General features: G+C 34.0%; 1 protein-coding gene across 5 annotated transcripts in view; it reads left to right on the top strand.

Moving 5' to 3' along the window:
- The window catches only part of LOC110376725 (potassium voltage-gated channel protein Shaw), an 82,946-nt gene that overhangs the window by 23,272 nt on the left and 37,028 nt on the right, over nucleotides 1-22,646 (top strand). For all 5 annotated transcript variants that reach the window (XR_007511623.2, XR_007511624.2, XM_049846146.2 and 2 more), the window contains exons 2-3: nucleotides 11,120-11,167; nucleotides 22,520-22,583. The gene's annotated coding sequence lies outside the window, so the exon portion shown is untranslated. The remainder of the gene's footprint in view (nucleotides 1-11,119; nucleotides 11,168-22,519; nucleotides 22,584-22,646) is intronic.

Genomic DNA, 22,646 nt, shown 5'->3' with positions numbered 1-22,646 from the left:
ATCGTATCTTTTAGTGCTTTATAAAAAGGTCTGCTATCTTTTCTTTATAGAGGCCTGTTAGTCAAATGTTTTTCTTTTCTCTAGAGAAATACCTACTTTGAAAAATACACTCATTTTAATAATGTTTGTGAATAAGCTTCTAAGTACCTAGAAAGTGTTTGATCTGAAAAAGGTTCTTTGTTATTCATATTTTTGAGCATATTTAACTAGCTAACTTAGTATAGTGTGTCCTTAGGTATAACATTATATTTTAATTGGTACACATAAGTGTAAATTTTTGGTCTAATGCTTACAAACATGAGACTTTAGTCCCTGGTCGGATTCAGCTTTTTATTTATTTGTTTAATTTCCCAAGAGCATCACCTGTCTAGATTTGTAAGTATTACATTGGACTAAAAACCAAATGGGGGTTCAGATAAATGTTATGTGGTAAAGACTAAATAAGTGGACTGTTATTTATTTAATTATCAACCTTTTTTATTGAACCTTTGAAGGGCATAGGCCTTACACAAAAAATCAATACGCTTGTTGAAGAAAGATTACCTAGATTTTAGCTTTAAAGTCCAGGTTTCTTTCAGATGTTTTCTATCACTTTTACTCACGTCATTGGTGTCCAACATATACTTATAAAGTACATACGATATCCCATCAACTTCAATCTGTTAAATTGCTTTAATAGATTTTCAACCTTATCACAATGGTTGAAGGTTAATGTTCGATTGGCAAAATTTGAAAACGTCGGTTAGGTTGACCTGCTGGCGTCTGTATACATATATCACATGAAAGATGTACATTTATTGGTACCTGACTTGTAATCAAAGTTATAGAGCAATGCTGGTGACCACTAGGACACCAATATCATCATCATCCTCCGAGCCTTTTTCCCAACTATGTTGGGGTCGGCTTCCAGGCTAACCAGACGCAGCTGAGTACCAGTGCTTTACAAGAAGCGACTGCCCTATCTGACCTCCTCAATCCAGTTACCCGGGCAACCCAATACCCCTTGGTTAGACTGGTGTGAGATTTACTGGCTTCTGACTACCCGTAACGACTGCCAAGGATGTTCAATGACAGCAATAGTTTCGTGAATGAAAATAAGGGTGTCATTGCTATATACCTTCGCTACAATTAACTCCAATATATAATGCGAATACAAAAGGTTTCGGAACCAATTGACCTAAAACCCTTCAGAAATACTCTCTTTGTTGTAAAATTATTTATCATTTGTCAGCTCAAATCTTTGATGGCGATGTCCTTTGAAATTATCTATTGTACCAAAACTGGAATGAAAATGTTTTTGATTCGTTCGTTAAAAATAAATGTAAAGTCAATATGACTTCAGTCATTTGGTACAGCAATTTGATGATTAGTTATGTTATTGATTCATGTGTATGATAGCTGTCTTAATCCTTTCCTAATTCAATTTTTGTGGTTGCATGTCTCCTCTTTCCATAATTATTTTCCAGTCGTATAGTTTTCCCTAGCGGGGCTCAGCAGGGCCAAGGCCTGCCGGTACTGTAGGATTGTTCGAAAGAGTTACCGCGGCTTTGGTACGTACAAGGCCTACGACTGAAAACGACGGATTTTTTGTCAGTTAGAGTATGACACTCCCTCTCCGCTGCTAACCCACAGTGAGAGGCGTCATATGATGACTTTTGCCATCGTTAATAAAAATTCATATACGTAACATTGTTTCTAGCCACGTCGATCATAGAAGAACAATAGTTTGAATCCGTAACCATATTTTTGAACAGCATTGACTGCGTAAATTGGGTTAATCCATCTATGGACATTAGCGGCAACTGTATTATTGTGATTATTGACGTTAGCCTCATTAATATTGACAGTCTCAATAAATGGTGACAGCCTCGCTTTGGAGTTCAATTGTTCATATTTCCTATTGTTAGAAAGGTGTGTATTATCATGAATGTAAAGCTTTATGAAAATCATGCTATTAGGGTAAATTATAAATAAGGTAGCTTAGGATACTTCAAATCTAGTTATATTCTTGTGTATATCGACAGAAAATGACACTGTGTTAAAATTCTCGTTAAAAAACTGACCTAAGACTGTGTATACTAAAATTTTATTTGTAGACTAGCACCCTACTCCGCACATTCGGCTGTTTTTTTTTTTTTAAATAATGATTATATTTGAAAAGACACAGGACATGGATTAACAGTTGGTCCTTATCCCTACAAATAGGACTACTTCAAATACCTAATAACTTTGACTAACACACATTATTCGTGATGTAATTTCCCACATTATAATAGCAGAACATGTGTAAAGAACAATAGATTTCACGTTCAACTGTTAACTTAATTCGAGTGTCAACTCAGACCACGGAGGACAGAGTCTTCTGTCCTCCGTGACTCAGACCCATTGACTTTGTTGAAGAGATTAGCGGAATCGTTTATATTGAACCATGTAGTCAAATATGTGTGTATGTCATAATTGTGGTAACAATGTTTATCGTCTAATTTGTTAGTTTGATATAGAATCTTTAATTTTAATTTTAAGCTTATTTTGTTGATATTTTTTTTTTGAGAATGATATCCAGTAGGTGCCTACAATATTTACTAATATGTACCTATTATTGAGCGAAAGAGTTTGTTTGTTTTGCCAGAACGCGATTTTCTAAGAAATTGTTGGTTCTATTTGAAAAAAAATTTTTCATGCATGATCCCATTGATTGAGTTATGCTTTAGGCTACTTTTATTTTCAACTGGACACCGGTAGAAGCTGGTTATGTAATAAAACTCGCCAATATACTGACAAACATTCGAAGTCAAAAGTCATTCTGCAATGCAGTAGAAATGTACTTGTATACGTTAATTTACTTAAAAAAAATTTTTTCACATAGGGACTTTTTTTTATTTAGCTTTGTAACCCCAAAAAACTTCATCAAGCACAACGTTATTTACCCCAACATATTGACTTAAAGTAATTAAACAGTTTTACACAGAACTTGTCCTCATTACTGAAAATCTCATTGTTCTGGACCGTACGTAATAATTGAAATCTCGTGAAACGTGCCCACAGAACACAGAAAATAATTATCGGCACAATAAAACGTAACAAACAAAGAACCTGATACATTCCGCTCTTCCACATCTCAAAGCCGAATCTCCAACAGACACACCCACAAACAGAATTGAAACCTACGACTTACATTTTAAAGTTCATTTTTCCACGAACGGCTTTCTGATCCGATTATGTTTGATGAAAATCGTCGAAATCCGATTTTCCAGTCAGTTTCCCGCGTCCTACTCAAAGAAGACTTACATTCGCTTTAAATAAATATATATAGATGTAATAGTTTTAAAGTCATCCTATTGGAAAATTGAGCTTTTCCATTTTAGTAGATTACGACTGCCTTTGATGTTATTTTTTTGCTGAATCTTCAGTTAGTCCATTAGGCTTTCAGTGCCTTTTCCATATAGGCTAAAACAAATAAATAAATTATCCTACTAAAGCAGTACTTTATAATAAATATTGTATGATTGCTATTGCTAATTTCAACCACACAGCCTTGAACTTAATGGGATCTTTTATAACGCAATCAGAGTTAATAAAAAATAATTGTAAACACAAAGTCTCGACAATGGCTTCTTTTCGTGGTTTCTAGAAATGTTAGTAATGAGTGCAGTCACGGAATACGTTTATAGCTAGCTATTACTAATATGTTTGACTTACATATGTAATAGAAGTAGAAATGAGTTTTATTTTCTATTCTAAAACTTAAGGAAAAAACATCTTAAAAATCAAGCTTTTATTTTCTTTTTAATAGCGCATTCAAGCGCCAAAAAGAAAAAAAAAATGCTTTTACTATAACTTTACTGTCAACTTATAACGACATTTCAAATTAAACATATTTGTCACAATTTATATGTTTTAAAAGCTTGTCTCGAGATTTAAGTACCTACTCGTATTTACTTTCTTAGTTTAAATTTTTTAATAGGCAGGTATTTTAAAACTGTCTTATAAAATTAGGAGTTGGCTAGTAAACTAAAAGGTTGGCTGTCTCCTTGGACATCCATCCTCCATCCTCCGAGCCTTTTTCCCAAACTATGTTGGGGTCGGCTTCCAGTCTAACCGGATTCAGCTGAGTACCAGTGCTTTACAAGAAGCGACTGCCTATCTGACCTCCTCAACCCAGTTACCCGGGCAACCTGATACCCCTGGTTAGACTGGTGTCAGACTTACTGGCTTCTGACTACCCGTAACGACTGCCAAGGATGTTCAATGACAGCCGGGACCTACAGTTTAACGTGCCATCCGAAACACAGTCATTGGTGTCTAAGATATACTTAGAAAGTACATACAAACTTAGAAAAGTTGCATTGGTACTTGCCTGACCTGGAATCGAACCCGCGCCCTCACACTCGAGAGGTTGGTTCTTTGCCCACTAGGCCACCACGACTTTTTTTCTTGTCTCCTTTCTGTCTCCTTGGACAAAGGATAAGAATTGCCTTCCAGCGTGGTAATACTTCTAGCCTCTTGGGCACGCTCCCAGTCCTCATCAGTTTTTTTTTTTTTTAGTTTTGTTTGAAACAAGCCAACATCCATTGCAAATTATTATCTCTCGAGCCTTTTCCCAACCATGTTTTTGTCAGCTTCCAGTCTAACCGGATGCAGTTGAGTACCAGTGTTTTGCAAGGAGCGACTGCCTATCTGACCTCCTCAACCCAGTTACCCGGGCAACCCAATACCCCTTGGTTAGACTTACTGGCTTCTGACTACCCGTAACGACTGGCAAAGATGTTAAATGACAGCCGGCACCTACAGTTGCATATTATACCATCCATTGAAAAACGTAATAGTATGTGGTCTACTGGTAACATTTTTATAGTAAATCTCATAAATAACTATTGAAATTTCCACAATGTAATATCCTAGATTACCTTCGAAACTAGATTCTTGGAAAAAGGGTTCGCTTCGGCTGGATTATTCATACGGATTTTTTGTATCTATCTAAAAACGTTATGTGGGGGTTTTTGCTAACGGGAGTGTATGTTATTATTACTGGAACATTATAGTATGAGAACAAGAATAGAGTAAACCTAATAGTAAGGTATAGGCCTATTTATATTGATTTAAGTAATGTAATTTCAAGATTTTTCTAAGGCACATGATTTACATATTAGACCCTCATACCAGTAATATACAGAAGTATTTGATAATACGAACTCATACATCATCAGTTATTCTTTTCACTACATCAATGACTGTGCACATGACACCATATTGACCTCCAACAAAGCTTTCATACGACGTAAAATATTATTATCATCATGATATTTATTAGCACTTACCTGGTTTTACGCCAATGCTATAAAACTGACACGTAGAGTCAGCATCAAAAGTGACCGAATAAATCAAAATGTTCAGAATTACTTAACACATATCATCGATAACTTACCAGAGTATAATTTATTTTTTTTGAAAATTAGTATGTTAAGTGAATGTTGGCGTTTGCTTTGTAAAAAAATCATAACCCTCTACCTTTTCATTCACTTTTGAAAATTTTGATTTGTTCAGATACTTTTGATGCTCACCGTACTATATTTTCTCTATACATAGTATGTAACTTTAGTATATTCCAATATATTTACACGGATTTATGGATTGCATACCTATATGCTTTGATACGTTTATCTTACACTATCAGGTGCATGATAATATTTGGGTATTCAAAATACGCTTTTATTACAAACCAGTATGGTTTCTAATACGCGGCATATATATTATTTACGCGGCAACTGTTTCTAATATGCGGGGAAAGTTATACATATTAACGTAAGTGAAAAACAAGATTTTGATTATATTACAATTATGTACTTTGTCTTCTCTGTTTTAGTTCGTTATATTATTTAGTTGACATAAATTTTTGTTCATTCTTATTATCACTGTTAGGTAGCGTTCGATAGTTAAAGAAATGACATAATGCGTTAGTTAGTTAGGTCATCATATACGTAGTAATTTAAAATTATGTGGGATTTTCAAGCTCTGCAAATTACATTCGCTATTTGGCATAATTTTAGGTAACCAGTTAATCCATGTTAATGTTGAAATTATCATCCTTTCATCTACGTGGATTATGCGTCTAGGTTTACGTTCATATAAGGTCACAGACTTTTTATTTTTGAAATAATTTTTCATATTCCGATTAATAAAATTTTTGCAATTCAACCAAAAAAAGAAATTCATAGAAGGCTAGTTCTAGACATATATGACGTAGGTGCTTTTTGCTTTTACAAAGAAACCACAGAAAGCTCTTCATTTGGTTCAATTTTTTTTTCAAAAACCTTTCAAGTACCCACGCATTATATTTTTCATCGAACAATAGAAAACTGGTATTTTCTGTGAATTTCTGAAGTAACACTTGAAAAATAACTCAAGTGTAGTCTTCTTGTAGAAAATAATGATATCATATTCAAAGATCTGAAGTTTTTGAGGAGCATAAAAAATGGACGTAGGTTTGGAGCCTTGAGACCTTTTTTGTAAAGTTAAAAAAAAGAGAAAACATCAAGAAAAGGTTTTGAAAATCATTGTGAAGGAGATGGGAAAAGTGTTACCTCAGATATTTTTATGTCGCAGTTTTATTTTTACAATACTTACATAGGTGAAGTAAAAAAATTGTGACAAGATCAAATAGCCAGGGCTCAGACTGGAAGCTGACCCCAGCACAGTTGGCAGAAAGCTAGGCTAGAAACTCTTCTTTAAAGAGTTATTAAACACTGAATACATAACTAAGAAATATCATAATTTTTATCACTACAATATAGGTATCTTGATATGACATTATATTTCGCAACATTTGGCATCTTTTTCGATACTTTTATCGAAGAAATAACTGTCGCACGGAAAACTTGGCAAAGTATCTTTTACCTTTTATTTCGACGTTAAATATAACATAGGGTCACTTTTTGCAAGACAAAAAACCGCTCATTGCTTTTTAAAGAACGTAAATCAAACGTTTGTAAAAAAATACGATCACTTGTTGCTCTGTAAGTCCATATTAAAATATAAACTTTTTTTAACGACGTCAAAAATCATAAAATGACCCTCTGTGAGTTAGCAGCAGTGAGGAAGTGTCAGACTCTTACTGACTAAAAACCGTTTTTTTTACTTTAAACTTTTAGGTATAAAAGGCCTACGACGGAACACGACTAGGGCCGCGGTAACTCTTTCAAACGGTTTTTAGTTTTATATTAAAATATGTACACCTCTCTTTAGTAAGGTATATCCTCATACACCATCTTTCAGTTCAATTTGACAGACCAAGAAATCCCACTTCATATCAAAATCAAACTAAATAACATCAACACTTCAGTCTCAGAAACCTTTGAGCAATACAAACACTTAGTAGATCAAAATGAGGATCAAGAGATTTCTATAAACACCTCGTATTCTATTACTGGTGGTAAGTATTAGGGCATCTGCATAGTATTACAAACGGTATTTTGTTGAGTCATAGTGTGAATGTGTAAGTGACTATTATTGGTCTGTCGATCTGAAAGGGAGCCAATAAAGGGTGTGTTAATTTATGTTTCGCTTATTATCGGATTCGTTCATAGTGGACTAGTTCAGGAATGTATGGCCGGGCCTTGTCATGTTGGTTGGTGAAAAAATTTGCCCCGAAAATTGACAGAGTTCGCGCAAACTAGTTTTCTGTACTATACTTACGAACGATATGCACGAGGTCCGCTATTCAATGTGAGGTGCTAAACAAATTTCTACTACGGCTTTAATAACATAAAAACAATTTTATATCATGTACATATTTTTTTCAAATGCAAAATAGGTAGCTTTAATATAAAAAAGCGCATATTTTTATCAGACAACATATTCACCTAAAAAAGACAGGCAAATCGTTATCCGTATCATCCCAAAAGGCCAATACACCTAATGGCAAACATTTTAATGTGAAAATACCCACAAAAGGAGATCGCTCCGAGCTTTGGGTTGATCTTTTTAAATAAAACGGCTCATTTTGAGCAGACCTCACAATCCCCTCTGGTCAAGTGTGGGATTGTTCAAACAAACCTTCGTACCAACGTACCTAACTCTACAGTTATTTATTCTTTGACTCCTTCGTAGCCTCGGCTGTACGCTAAAGTTTCGCGTCATCTTTGCTTAAAAAGAAACAGGGAACAGGCGGACGGCTTACGATATATATTTGATTGACTTGATGTTTTTTTTGTTCAATTTTATATACACCTATCATAAAAAAATCCTTAATACAACAACAACCTATGCCAACCTACATACAACAAACTATTTATGTAGTTTTTGTAGTTGGTTACTAATAACATAACATGAGAGTGTATTCCTGAAAAAAGAAGTCCCGAGTTGAAATCCCAGTCGAGCCATTCTCATTTATTCCATTTCTATAGCAATCCTGCTGAAAAATAAAAAAAGATTTTTGCCATCATAAAAACCTAATTTATGTACCCCCAGACCAAGAATCATGAATCTGATCTGAATCTCAAGTAGCTATTGGAATATTCTCTTATGCCCTTAATCAGAGACACTTAATCGAACGTCAATCATACACATGGAGTAAGGAAAGAGGAGCGGAGATGCTATAATGCAGGTAGGTCAGGCGCTTTCTTCTAGGTCAAGTTCGTACGGTGAACATGACCAAAACGATCAGTTACGAAGCGTTCGGGTTCTTTGAGACATCTGTCAAAGATTGTTGGCATTACAAAAAATTATGGGATCCAAAGAAGGCGTGTAAGGCCGAAGACAGTAACGTTCCTTGTCCCCCGCTTACCCACATTTTGGTGCACTACTTTCTTAAGAGGTTTTCCGTTATGACACCTCCGGTAGTCATTTTGTTCTCCATGATCATACATAACTCGATGATTCAAGGTAACTCTGGAATCTGCTCTTGACAGGTCATATTTGAACCCTCAAATGATTTAAGACCGAATAGATAGACGTCAATTATGTTAAATGAAGCATGTAAGGCATAAATGGGTATGGATTCTTGGCCGCCAAATCAAGAGGTTCTTTGCTAAGCCTTTTTATTTGACTCATAGACTTTTGCGACGACAATAATTAAACCTACAAATGATGCTGATTGTGATTTGGAATGCACATAAAAATTTGATATACAAACATGCAAATTCAGAATTTCCCCCTTTTTGGAAAGTCAGTGAAAAGTAGCTGAAAGTCTCATCCTTAACTTTTAAGTTTATTACAAGTCACGTCTCCCTCAAGGAGCGCTCTTAACTCCGAAGATACATCCTAAAAATGCATAATTACTTCTTAATTGACAACTCCCATTAAGACCTCAAGTACCGCTTATCTAATAACAAAAAGCTTTTATCCTACAAACCCAATTATAATACTTAGAACCACAACACAGTACTTATCTGGCCAACGCAAATAATTGGCGAAAGAGCAACATTCACGTCGTATGTGCCGACCCTCATCAATCAAATGTCAACCTTGTGTTTAGAGAGACAGGGTGAAAAATGTGTTGTGTTCAGGTAGCCGACTGATTGGTATCGGGAATGCGTTAGACTCAATTATTTAGAGGTTTTTGGGGATAAATATAGCGTGTTGTTTCTTTTTTTTTGTGTTTTGTTTGTAGGGAAATATATGGACCTACCGCTACCAGTTACATTTTTGGATTTCCGTGGAGCTTATTGGCTATTTTGTAAGTGAACTGGCTTGTGGCAACCAGAGGACGGATTAAGGGGCGTAGATATATCTATATGTTTTTTTTAAATATCTGAATACAATTGCGTACTTATTAAAAAAAATCCGCGAAAATCTTTTTTCGGGAATCAACTGTTTCTTCATTTATTTTTAACTGTAGGTTAATACTAATTTTACCTTTGGTATACTTATGTTCTTCGTAGTATCAGTACCTACATCTAATCAAAAGTTTTCTTTATTGTGTAATCTGGCTAAAGTATTTTATTATAACCTCAAGTCATCTCCAAATGACAATCATACAAGAAGAATTTCAAATTGTAAGTATTTATTTTATTGTTCAAGTTTCACATTCCAAGTGTATTGGAGAAACCCTTATCCTAATATTCCCATAAGAAATGAAAGGCAAACAATAGCTTTGACATGGGAAGGTTAATATACGCAGAAATACGGCGAAAGAAAATGTATTTAAAGGAGGCGTTAAATATGAGGAAAGGATTCTACTTTCCGAAGAGTTCTGACGTGAAGTATAACTTAGCCTATTTATTTATGTTCTATTCCAATGAGAAATTAAAACTTAAATAAATAAATCGATGAACCTGATAAGGAGAGACTGGTAGAGAGGTAGTATTAAGTAAATATATAACTCGACAAACTCTCGAAAAACTCGGTAAACATGACTGGAAAGAAGATTACTTGTGAGATGACGCTTGAAAGAAAATTAGGAATAAAAAGATATCCTGCGCTGACCCATAAGAGCCTGAGGATGAAGACTGGTGATACAACAGCTATAAGACTTAAACCTATTTGATTTCATTTCAAAAATCAAATTGAGAAACAGTGTCAAAGAGAAAGATCCAAAATAATCAAGGTTTAATTCCTCACAATATAAAACAATATTCCATTAAATAAATAAAACAAAACAAACTTACAAACAATAATAATGTCTTCAATACCTATTGTGTTAGTACAACAAAGGAATCGCAACTATCTCTGTCTGACAGCGAAAGTGAAAGCGAGATAGCATGTCGATACAGATCGCATTGTTGCCTGTGACGTCACAAGATGGCCGAAAACGTTTCAATTTAAAGTTATATTAAAGTTGATGCTTTTAACTGTATTATATTTCGGTATTATGAAGTTCGTGTCTTTGTTTGTGGTGCTTTCCGGTTTTCTTTGAATTATTTTGGTTAAAATTTCTTAACGTATTTTGTAAATTGTATTGTTTTCTTCAGTACATATTTACCCTATAAATAAGTATACAAAATACATAAATATGTTTTCCCAAAGAAAAAACTACGTCAATGTTCACAAACACGATTTATTTTAGAAGCAAATTGATTGAGCAAAGTTATTTAAAATTCTAAACTCATCAGTGTGTTACCTTTAAAAGAATTATTTTTTTATTTTACAAATAAATAATTTCTATTATTTATTTTGTTCACAGATAAAAATACTTCACATATCATCGTGTTTTTGCGTCCTGGATACTAGAGTAAGTAGAACAACCATTTTTTTCGTAGAAAATATTCTTAGTATTTATTCCTTAAAGTTTGTCATAGATAACGTACAAGAATCTTTAGCAAACTGCCAGTACTATAATCTGTAGTTTTATACCAAACAACCTCTTTAGTATTCTGAACGTGCCAGGAAACAGTAACCACAAAGCGAAAGCAATTTCGTGGGATATTCCTATTTCCTTTCTTGTAACTGACAATTAGAGTACGGTATAGACGTGCTTATTTTGTTCCTACGCTAAACGCTTTTCTAGACAAATATTAAGGCTAGGAGTTACCACGTTTTAAGTCTTGTCATTGGCTAAGATTAAAAAGGTGTCTGCTAAATGCTGGCAGTGAGAAAATACTAAGTCTCGCATGACACAACAATGCTCGAACCAATTTGAACAAAATCTTTTTTAACAATTTAGGCTTCGTATTTTTTTTAAACAGTCTTCTGATAGAAAATATGGATAAAGCATATCGGGTACGCTTTTATACAAAACTAAGGCCTAGGAAAGAAAAAAAAAAACAAAATTATAGAGGTAAAAATTGATCAGAAAAGCAACTAGCTAGTCCAATGCTGGTTTAACAACGAACGCATCTTCAACAAACCAAAAATAAACATATTTTCTAGAATATACCTAATAGATTTACTCCATTTCTCAATAACAGCATTCAACAAATAGTTCCTTTATCCTATAAATATTTCCTCGACACAATTTATCACGTTATAAATCTTTTACGTGATTCACATAATTGTTGGTAAAGCCTAAAGCTTTAACTTGTGGTATAATAATAATCAGCTCACATTTACGGACTCTTTATTTTTATTGCCAAGGAAATTTCATTTTTTTTCTCGGTATCTACCAGTGTTTTGCAAGAAGCGACTGCCTATCTGACCTCTTTGACCCAGTTACATGGGCAACCTAATACCCCTTGGTTTTCAGACTAACTAGCTTCTGACTAACCGTAACGACTGCCAAAGATGTTCAAATGACAGCTGGGACCTACAGTTTATCGTGCAATCCTAAACATATGATACGATATTATTTTCTATCGTATATTTTCAATCAATTATAAAACTAAACAACCTATGATAAAAATACGGCATTAAAACAACATCCAGTAATATTAAAATCCACAATATCTACGAAGGTCATCAAAATATACTGCAAACACCGAGCCGTTGAAAAAACAAACAAACCGCCAACTTCCTAGTATATGCCACAAGCCCAAACATACATCAAAATTACTTCGTTTACATTTCAATGGCTAATAACTGAACTAAATATAATCTTCCTATATTTACACTAACAATCAATATCTTTACTAATACATATTATTAAGCTGTTGACTTAAGCTCGGTAATCTCAAGAATTATTACCAGACTTATTTAAAAAAAAAACACTGCTAGCCCATTCATCGAAGAAGTATGTAGCTAGTATACCAATGTAATTCCAACCAATTAGAGATCTTGCTTATTATATCAAAAGCCAGACCCGATTCCAAAAGAAATTATAATTGGGTAATGGTCTATCGTTGACCCAAATATAATATTCCCAATATCTGTTATTACTATTTACATATTAAGATCATCTCTAAGATCTAGCTTTCTAATAGAAGCATCTATTTCTTCTATAAATCTCTGGTAAATTTGATCTGTATTATCTTTGGGTACTAGATTTCCATTTTCTGGTTGAATATCAATAGTATCATTGTGGTCTCGCAATATATCAAGCTTAGTGATTATACCAATGGCATTATCTGCCACTGCCGTCTGTTGTAGTAGTTTATAAATCATATATTTGCTGGTCATTTGGTAGAATGTAGTTTGTAACCTAATATGAATTATTATTGGTGTTTTGATAAGAACCGCCTTTTTATATCAACAATTTGGAATATAGGTATGTTATTGATACATGATCATTTATTTCAATCGTACTCTATCCCAATTTAATTGACAGTCGACGTAGCTTGTCTTCTTTTTCAATACTATGCTCTACTTCAATCTGAAGTTTTCTGGTTCTGCCTAGTTTGGGGCTAATGGTAAAAGAACGTGTACTTTTTTGAAATAAAATTTCTTATTCTATCTTATTTCTATTCTAAGTCATCTCGAAAATTACATTCTTTCCAGCTCTATCATCTTTCAAGCAATGCAACTATAGTTTCATTAGTTGCTTCCCTTTCATTCAGAGCTTTCTCTTCTTCATGCTTAAGATCTTTCTCACTTTATTCTTCATCTACAGCTTCATCAAGAGCAGTCAAGGTAGAAATGGAAAAAATGGTAACCGTAGTTCCTGGAACTATTTTAATCCTACCTACATCTAGAGATCTTACCTCATCTTTCCGTATTTTTAGTTCCCTGTCCATTACAAGAGAAATATATCATGTGGTGCTCATAAATTCAACAGCACAATACAATAATATTTTCTAAATTTACTACGCTGTGTAAATTCAACATAATATTTACTTTAGAACTGAACTTTGTTTCTTCAACATTTCTTAATGGAAATGTATAAGTCTGCTGAGAGATAAATCGATGTTCTAGACAGAGTATAGGAAAAGTTTTTGTGAATAAAATAAAACTGGAGTATTAATGGATATTACAGATTTAACAAATGGTGCAACATATTTTGTATCTGCAGGAGAATTACGAAACGATATGTTTTGATGACTAAAAGTCCACTGAAGTAGATACTATAATAGACATAGTTAAAATATAGGTATTCGATAACAGATGAGATTATAATGTCATGGGAATTGCGGGCCACTAAATCTTAATTAGAATTATTTATAAAAAATTAAAGTTCTGAGCCTCATCTTTCTTTCATCAATTCTACCATCAATCACCTTCCATTTTCGATCTTGAACTACTTACTATAAAACGGATATTTTCTCAATGAATTAACCAGATACTGAAATAATCTGGGTTCATTGTTTGGCATTGAAACCACACGTGCTCACACATTACCCTATTTTTATGTATCTTTCATTAGATACTTTATCTCCTGACGTTTTGAGTGCTCCACGAGTAAAATCTTAATTACCAGAAATACATTATTTTGTATAAATGATGGCTTCTAAAAGTCAACACCCACTATTTTAGGAATTATTACATCATTAAGAATCATGTTATATTCCCAAAATAAAGATATTATGTAAGAACACCCCCAGATCGCGGCAAAAGGTCAAAATAGAATGAATATACAGTCAAAGGCCAAAATTGGGAAGGTCAAATTTCATTTCAAAGAAGGTCCCTTACTGGGACGTTATACCTAGTTCTCACTACGAATCCTACATTAGCAACATATAAAAAAATGAGAAGTATTTCGTAATAAGATCGTGTCTATTTTTGGTTACCTACCATTTTATACGCCATTTCCTAGACACGTAAAATTATACCATGAAGTAAACGTTCAGACTATCTCACCTATGGTTCATGGAATTTAATAGAATTATATACCTAAGTGATTCAGATTACCACGAAGAGCCGATTTCCAAGTTTAAATATAACTCTTTTGATCTATCCTACAGCACCCTAAATCATCAAATCACCCCTCCCACTGTGGCTTAGCAGCGTGAGGGCGTGTCAGACTCTTACTGACTAAAACCCACCACGTTCCTTCTTCTGCCCTTACGTACCAGGTCCGAGGTAACTCTTTCGAACAATCCCGCAGCCCCAACAATCCCGTAATCCCAAACAATCCCACAGTCCTTACTTAGTTACTGCAGTGGCTGCGAAATTCCTCAAATAAAATTATCTGGTTCTTTAGAGAATTAAAAATCTGCTCGAGTTGGAGAGGATCTGATGATATCCAACCTTAAAAAAGATTAGTTAAATAGTGTTCTTGCTGTATCATATCGTTGCAAAAATAAGTGTGTGCTCATGTTTCAAATGGACATTGATTTGTATGTGTATTTACTTAAGATCGTATCTTATTAGCTATCTGGCTGGCTGCCAGGACATGTAGTGTTTAACGGGCCGATAAGCGCCGGCCTATTAACTTCATTAGTTATATTGTGTACTTTTGTACGTAACACATTTTACGCTATATTATTACGTTATCCTTTTATGGTTATTTTATAAGTATGACAAAAAAGTAATAATAAGGCTGTGGTGCAAGGAACTTCGTTTATCAAGGCTGCTTATTTTTTCCAGCTAAATTACTAGGAAGCGGTAGAGAGCATTTTGACGATGCTGTCATGTTGCAAAGCTGACAAGGAAAAGTGCTTTTTAAATCATTTTTTTAATAAACAATTTTTTTCGAAGTTTGCAACGGAAAAACAAGATACTTTGAGGCTATTGATAGTGGGCTATGCATTACAATAGAAAAATACATTTTCGCTTTCAGAAACACTATCCTACGCGTCCATTACAATCCTTCACCAATCACTCAAAAAACCTAGAAATAGATTTCTAATAATTTCTCCTCACAATTCTTTTAATAACATAAATAAAATATGCAAATCATATCGGACTATCCAACATAAACAAAAGAACGTTGAATATTTCATGCGTCCTTCAATGAGAAGTTTTCAATCTTTATATTGTAAACAGTGGAAAATTTTCAATTGCTAGACATTATAATATAAGCAATGTATAAAAAAGCTGATGGCTTAAGAGCAAACTAATCTATAGGATGTCAAGGTTAAGCTAAAAGCAATCCACGATTCCGGTTTTATGAAAATGTTTCATCAAAACATGGGGTTTGATTCACTGATCATGCATTTTTGTTGCAAAAGTGAACTATATACATTCTAATATTTAATACGTAATCGAAGTCCAGAACATAAAGTTGCACTAACACGTCGGGATTAAGAGATATACCCCTCTTAAAGTACCAAAAACGCCCGTGTTCTTAACATAAAATTAGTGGCAGATACTTAGATAAATATACATTGAATAAAATGTAGCATTATAAAAAGAGGTAAAATCAATAGGTAGGCATCTAATTATTTGAGGGGTATTTTGGTAAATTATGCTAATTAACCCAAAGCATGGAACCGTGAACTGATTGAAATTAGCCATCAAAGGGTTAATCCTAATTAGATTTCATCAAATTTCATTAACACGAAATCAAACAGCCTGAAGCGTTGGTCATTTCAGTGAACGATGTAAATATACGAGTATGTAATATGTTTTATTAAAATCTGTCTACCGCAATACTATTCATCATATTTTTATTTTTTTTAATGAGGTTGATTTCCAGAGAAAATCGTTTTCACTGTAAAACGTCTCAATCAATTTTATTATACTAGTACATATTTAGTTTCGAAATAGATTATATTCCTAGGAAACTTGTTTTTTCCGAAGGTGCATTAAGTAGTAATTTAACGTAAAATCTTCATTGACAACTTGCAAGAAAACAGGCTCAGAATCTTCTAGCTACCGCTGCTAGAAGCTATTTAGCGCTTTCAATTAAAAAAAAACACTATCGGAATAGTTTCAAACGTTTAAGAGCCATGCTACATACCTACAGACACACTTTGCGTTTATTCATTTTTATTTATTTATTCGTTCAAACTTCTAACACCCCTCTTTCTGCGTCGCGGATTTAAAACTAAATCACATCTCAAATAAAGGACACACAGTAAGTACACATTACAAAACCTTTACCTGAATTCTTAGATGTTAAAACTAGAACAAAGTAGTGAAGATTGCTCGGAAAAGGCGGGTCTTGGCTCCTCGCCAAGTTGGAAAGAAACCGCTCATCTCTCCTTACGAAGTAAGTCATTCGGAAGTGTTATGGGGTTCACTATCCACACATATGGTGTTTGTTATGCTAATGTTAAACTTATGGTATTTATATTTACATAATGTTGTGGGGAGTGTGTCGTTTAGAATAGAATAACTGTAGCATAAGTTCGTTCGGGACAATTTTGCTCTTTTGTATCGTATTTGAGTATACCGAGTAGTTTTTTTAAGATATTTACTTTCTAGAGAATACTCAGAAATAAAATATATAAATTATGAAATAGGTGATTTCTATATGTCATGAGTCTAATCAAACTATTGTTATAAACGCGTAAGTTTAGATTTATCAATATTTGTGATTTTTTCACGCAAAAACTGCTAGTCTAATTTTGATGAAACTTGACAATGATTCAACTTTCATGAGACCACAGAAGTACTTCACTAGAAACGCGATTTTTTACTGCGAGAATACAGTCTACAACATATTTTTTGTACACATTGTAGGTAAAACATTTTCCTCTATGATAAATCAACGAGTCGTATGTCCAATATATTCACCCATTCAACAGTCATCATCGCCTCAATTACACATAAATAAATGCCATTTCTCGTAATATTTCACCCATATTTATTACAACAGTTAAATGTAAAAACTTGACAACTTAAAATGGCGGTTCGCTGAAAGAGTGGCAACATTTATTTGAATTTAAATTAACGACTCAGTTTTCGCAGTGTTTACGTCAAAAGGAATTTAAATGGCGTTGATGTATCGTGTGTAATAAACTTTATTGAGCTTGAAAGTATTACCTTTTATGTAGACTAGCCGTTTCCCCGCTGTTTCACCCGCATCCTGTGGGAACTGCACGTACGAGGGTAAAATTAATATAGCCTAGGTTACTCGGGAAGACTGTATCTTTCCAATAGTGAAAGATTTTTTTAAATCGTTTCAGCAGTTTCGGAGCCTTTCTACAAATAAACAAAAAAAAAATCAGCTGTATTATATTAGTATGGGTGTATATATTGGATGTATTATGCCTTTTATGCTGAAACTAGTGAATAGATTATGATTGAACTTGACAGTAACATAGCTTATGTACCAAAATAACCTGTAGGTTACTTTTTATCCGGGTGTGGGAAGAAGTAGAGGTTGAAACCGCTTTCGGGAGCTTGCTTTTTATAAAGGCTGAAAGGTGTCAAACCAGCAATGTTTATGAAGGGGTAGGTACCCATAATAACTCTTTTGAATAAAAAGCTAGTAAGTAAAACATATTTGGAACAGAACAGAAAAAAAACACAACACAAAAAAAAAACAATCTACTGCGTCATTTTGTAACCATATCATTTATGAAATGACTTTCAAAAGTAACATAAACGTAATAACAGTTATTTCACTAACGACTAGTTTTTAAATAACGTTACCAAATGTTAGCTTAGTTTTCGTATAGTCTAGCAGTTTTTGCTCGTAAAAAAGCATATTTGGCTCATTTTCAAACGAATTTTTATGCCACGTTTGCGGCCAAAAGTTGGTAAATGCAGAGTTTAAAAAGTAAGGTTACCTTGCTGTTTTTACGAATACTGCAATGTTATAGTTTGAAGGTGAATAAAGTTGCCTCGTAAACACTGAAAATGTAAGTTGTAGTAATAGTCATGTAATCTGTAGATTAGGAGGAGTTTGTAGCTAAATGACAGGGTCAACGCAAGAGTCAATCAACCACAAGAATGAGCACAGTCGGTTCGTGGATCCATCGTGTCATGAAGAATTCCTTCTTGTTTCGGAAGTGACAATAAATGGTGGACCTCAGCTGTCATTTGAACATCTTTGGCAGTCGTTACGGATAATCAGCAGCTAGAAAATCTGACAACCAGTATTACAAAGGGACCGTGTAACTGGTTTATTCAGATGCAATTAGTTCAGATTTGCAGTCGCTTCATGTAAAACACTGTTACTTAGCTGAATCTCCAATTCCCCTGAAGGGGACCCAACCATAGTTTTGGGCAAAAGCTTGGCAGATGAAATTCGTTTTTTCGTTACGTATATTGAAAACAGTTCCTGCTAAATTTCAATTTGTAACTAAGTGAGAAAAGCACGAATGTATCAGTTAGTAGCAACATGCAATTTCGCTATTAGCATAAACAATGATTTCGGTAATCCAAACAAATTCAAGATTAAAACCGACAGCGGCCATATTTTTATTGCAAACTATTTATTGAATTTGTTAAACAAATATACATTGGAATGTTCAATCGAAATTTCCTCTTACACTAGTGGTTTTTAAACGTTATTGGACTGTTCTTGGATACGGCTATTGTTTCAGTTTTGTATATTTACTTGTCTTCAAATGTAGACATCCCATTATCCATGGCATTAGCAGGTTTCCCCAAATGCATAGTAGCAATCGTTGTTACAATTCCACGTCAGAGGAAATCAGGTGGATTTGAGCACACTCCAATGCTGTGGAATGTTAGGTTCAGGTTAGGTCAAAAATTGCAGCTCATTCGTTAAGAAGGAGATCCCATTATTCCTTTTCAGTAATTTTAAAGACATATAGAATGTTAATGTTTTAAATAAAACGTCCCGTAATATTTTATACAAAAGTTCATTGTTCCATATAAAATCACCACTATTATACTGCCCCTCATAAAATCTTCAAAACCTGCTCTTCTGTATATTTTCTTTGAGCACAGAAGCATTGATAAGTGATTTCAAAAAGGTCAAGGTTAGATTCAGTCACCTTTACAGGCATCCAAGATACCCTTAGGTGCTTAGTCTTTAAAGTTTCCAAGAGAATTTCAAAACTGCTGGAATTTTCAGGATATTGGTTACCGCTGAAATTCCTTTGCAAAATAATTTAATTATATTTTGTTGGACTTTAGAGCCGCATCAACTATGTTTTATTACCTTTAAATTGTATCAGGTTTATAATTTATAGGATGACCGTTTTGCAATTTTAATTTAAGTAAGTTAATAGAATGTAATGGGGGCTGGCATCTTTTCAATTATAGGTGTATTAGAAGTAATAATGAACTGATTGATTTTTGATTGAAATTTACTTTATGTGCTTATACATCATATTTCGGCATCAAGATATTCCTGTAGCTACACAATACCGACTTAGCGAATTGCTGTTGGAACATATTATTAAGCTTCATAAACTGTTTCGATCACAGTCAGACAGACTGTAAAATTATCGATCGAATATATTATCGTAACTACTACAACCTCATCAAGACTACAAAATAACAAAGTAAACAAAAAAAAATCGAATCTCTAAAAATACGAAACAAAATGAAATCATAGTCGCGCACTCTGTCTAGTGGTCGGTTACCATGGCAACGGGCTATAAACAAACCTACTCGGCTGGTGAAGGTGAAGAGAATTACTTTCGCTCGATATACTGTTGTATTAGAGTTTTATAAACTACATTATTGATAAGAATAATCCTTATTTTTTTCTTTTTTACTACATATTGGTCCCACCAAGCGATATACGGTTACCCGGGTTATTTTTTTATGAAGGTCAGATAGGCAGTCGTTCTATCTAAACACTGGTTCTCACCTGGATCTGGTTTATACTGAAACTACACCCCAACATTCATCATCCTCCGAGCCTTTTTCCCAAACTATGTATGTTGGGGTCGGCTTCCAGTCTAACCGGATATAGCTGAGTACCAGTGCTTTACAAGGAGCGACTGCCCTATCTGACCCCCTCAACCCAGTTACCCCACACCAACATACATACCTACATAATAGGCAAAAGGCTAGGCAGATGATAATATTGATGTTGATTTAATTCTATTAATTTATTCATCCAAGCATTAAATGTAAAAAAGCTACGACATAAAATGGAACTTAAATTAACCAACATATGTTGACATGACATATGTTGCTGGGGAGTTTGCTGCACCACTTCTTCTTCCCAGCAAAAACACATAGGAAGTGGTGAAGGTTTGGCGTTTTTAGGGCTGAATTTGTAAATTTTTAACGTTCTAAAAGTGTTGTTTTACAGCCAAGATTTGATTATGATGTTGAACAAGCTTTGGAGAAAACAGGCGTGATTTGTGTTACTGTTTTTACCCATTAATACGTAACATGGGTATTTTTACAAAACACAAAAAGAACTATTCTAAACTAACTGACCGACTAGCCCATCTTTTTCTATACATAACACTCCTTGAGGCAGAAACCTAACATTATTAATTACCATTCTTATTTTAACAAAATTGATGCTTATTTTTTTAAATCCCACGTCTAATCTAAAAAAACAAGCTTTCTTATGAACCCATTTTTTCCCTTCAGCGACTGTCATCTAACAAAATCCCTTTTCGCGTCTCAGGACGGATTACCGCGATTATATTTAAAGAAAGCGTATAAAAAATATTAAAGGTACAAAATTTGATTATGAAGAATTTTGATAATATTATTTACAATTTCACCCACGTCCCAAGAGAATGGTTTGACGCAACCAGGTATAAAGTAGTTTAGGTCCTTTCACTAGACTATTTGTATCGAATTTTTGTAATTGCAATTGTAATTGGTTCAGTGTTTTCGTGGAATGGCGACATACAAACGGTTAATTATATGTCTGTAATGATAATTGAATTAATTGTAATATAGATGGCAAATACAGATGGGAAATTATTTATACACATATATTGTTGTCAAAAAAACAGTGTATTAAGGCTAATTATAACCCCATACAAAAAACATCCTAAGTATAAACCACACATACAGCACATTGTTACATGAAGTGTCATCGACTCGGGACAGGCAAGGTCGGGCGGTATTTTTAGTCTTACAGCTAATTGCCTGGCTGTGGGAGATACTTAGGTGCAAGAATGAGGAAAATAAGCACGTAGTTAAGTATATGGGGAAAATGGTAATGAGTATGATATACAAAAACAGACATTGCCTAATTTTTTTTAAAGAATGCTGTCATTTAAACGTCGTCTGTCGGCTGAAAAAAATAATGATAATTAGGAAAGCATTCGAAAATGTATAATTTTTCATACGTGTGTAACCCCAAAATTCTAAAACTTTACATAACTTGTCAGTCGTCTGAAAATTATTTCTGTCACAGTAAGTGTGACAGAAGTTCCGTCACAATAAATAGCACTTTTAATATTATCTCAAATCGTTGTTACATCCTTAACATAAGCGTCTAAAAAGTTATAAACCATATAACTTTCGGCATTTGCCAAAAACTCGTCTCGCGAATGCAAACACTTTTCACATTCACTCCGTATAATATGTCCACGTCATATTTAGCAGCTCGCCATTTGTGAGGTCAAGGTCATTCATTGTTTACCTACTTTATTTCCGACCTCTTTCGGACGTTTACTGTCAAATCTTTTTGACAAGCTGCTGTTTAATGAGTTGGAATTTTTTATGTTTTGAGTTATATTTTTGATTAACTTTCGTGTACATTTATTTGTGCTTAATGATTATTAGAATACAGAGGTTCTCCATCAACAGCCTTTTTATATAAATTTTAACTATCACTTCTTAAAGAACCTATTTATAAAGCACCTACCACTAAAGTCATGGGCTACATTAAAACGCACCAACTACGCGTATCACTATGTAACGTCTTCAATGTTACTAAAATACTTTACGACTATGACCTTGACCTTGACCTTTCTTTCTTTCTTTCCAGATTTTGTAATCCGCAACCCGGCGCGGGTTGGCAGTAAAACGGCGGTCAACGCCACGATAGATACGTAAGTATATACGTACCTATGTATAGGATTTACCTAGATGTCTTGTATAACAATGTCTTACTG

Source organism: Helicoverpa armigera, chromosome 18 (genome assembly GCF_030705265.1).
Source record: "Helicoverpa armigera isolate CAAS_96S chromosome 18, ASM3070526v1, whole genome shotgun sequence".
Taxonomy (NCBI): domain Eukaryota; kingdom Metazoa; phylum Arthropoda; class Insecta; order Lepidoptera; family Noctuidae; genus Helicoverpa; species Helicoverpa armigera.
Note: the sequence above shows the minus strand (reverse complement) of the source record. Positions and strands in the feature narration are given on the sequence as shown.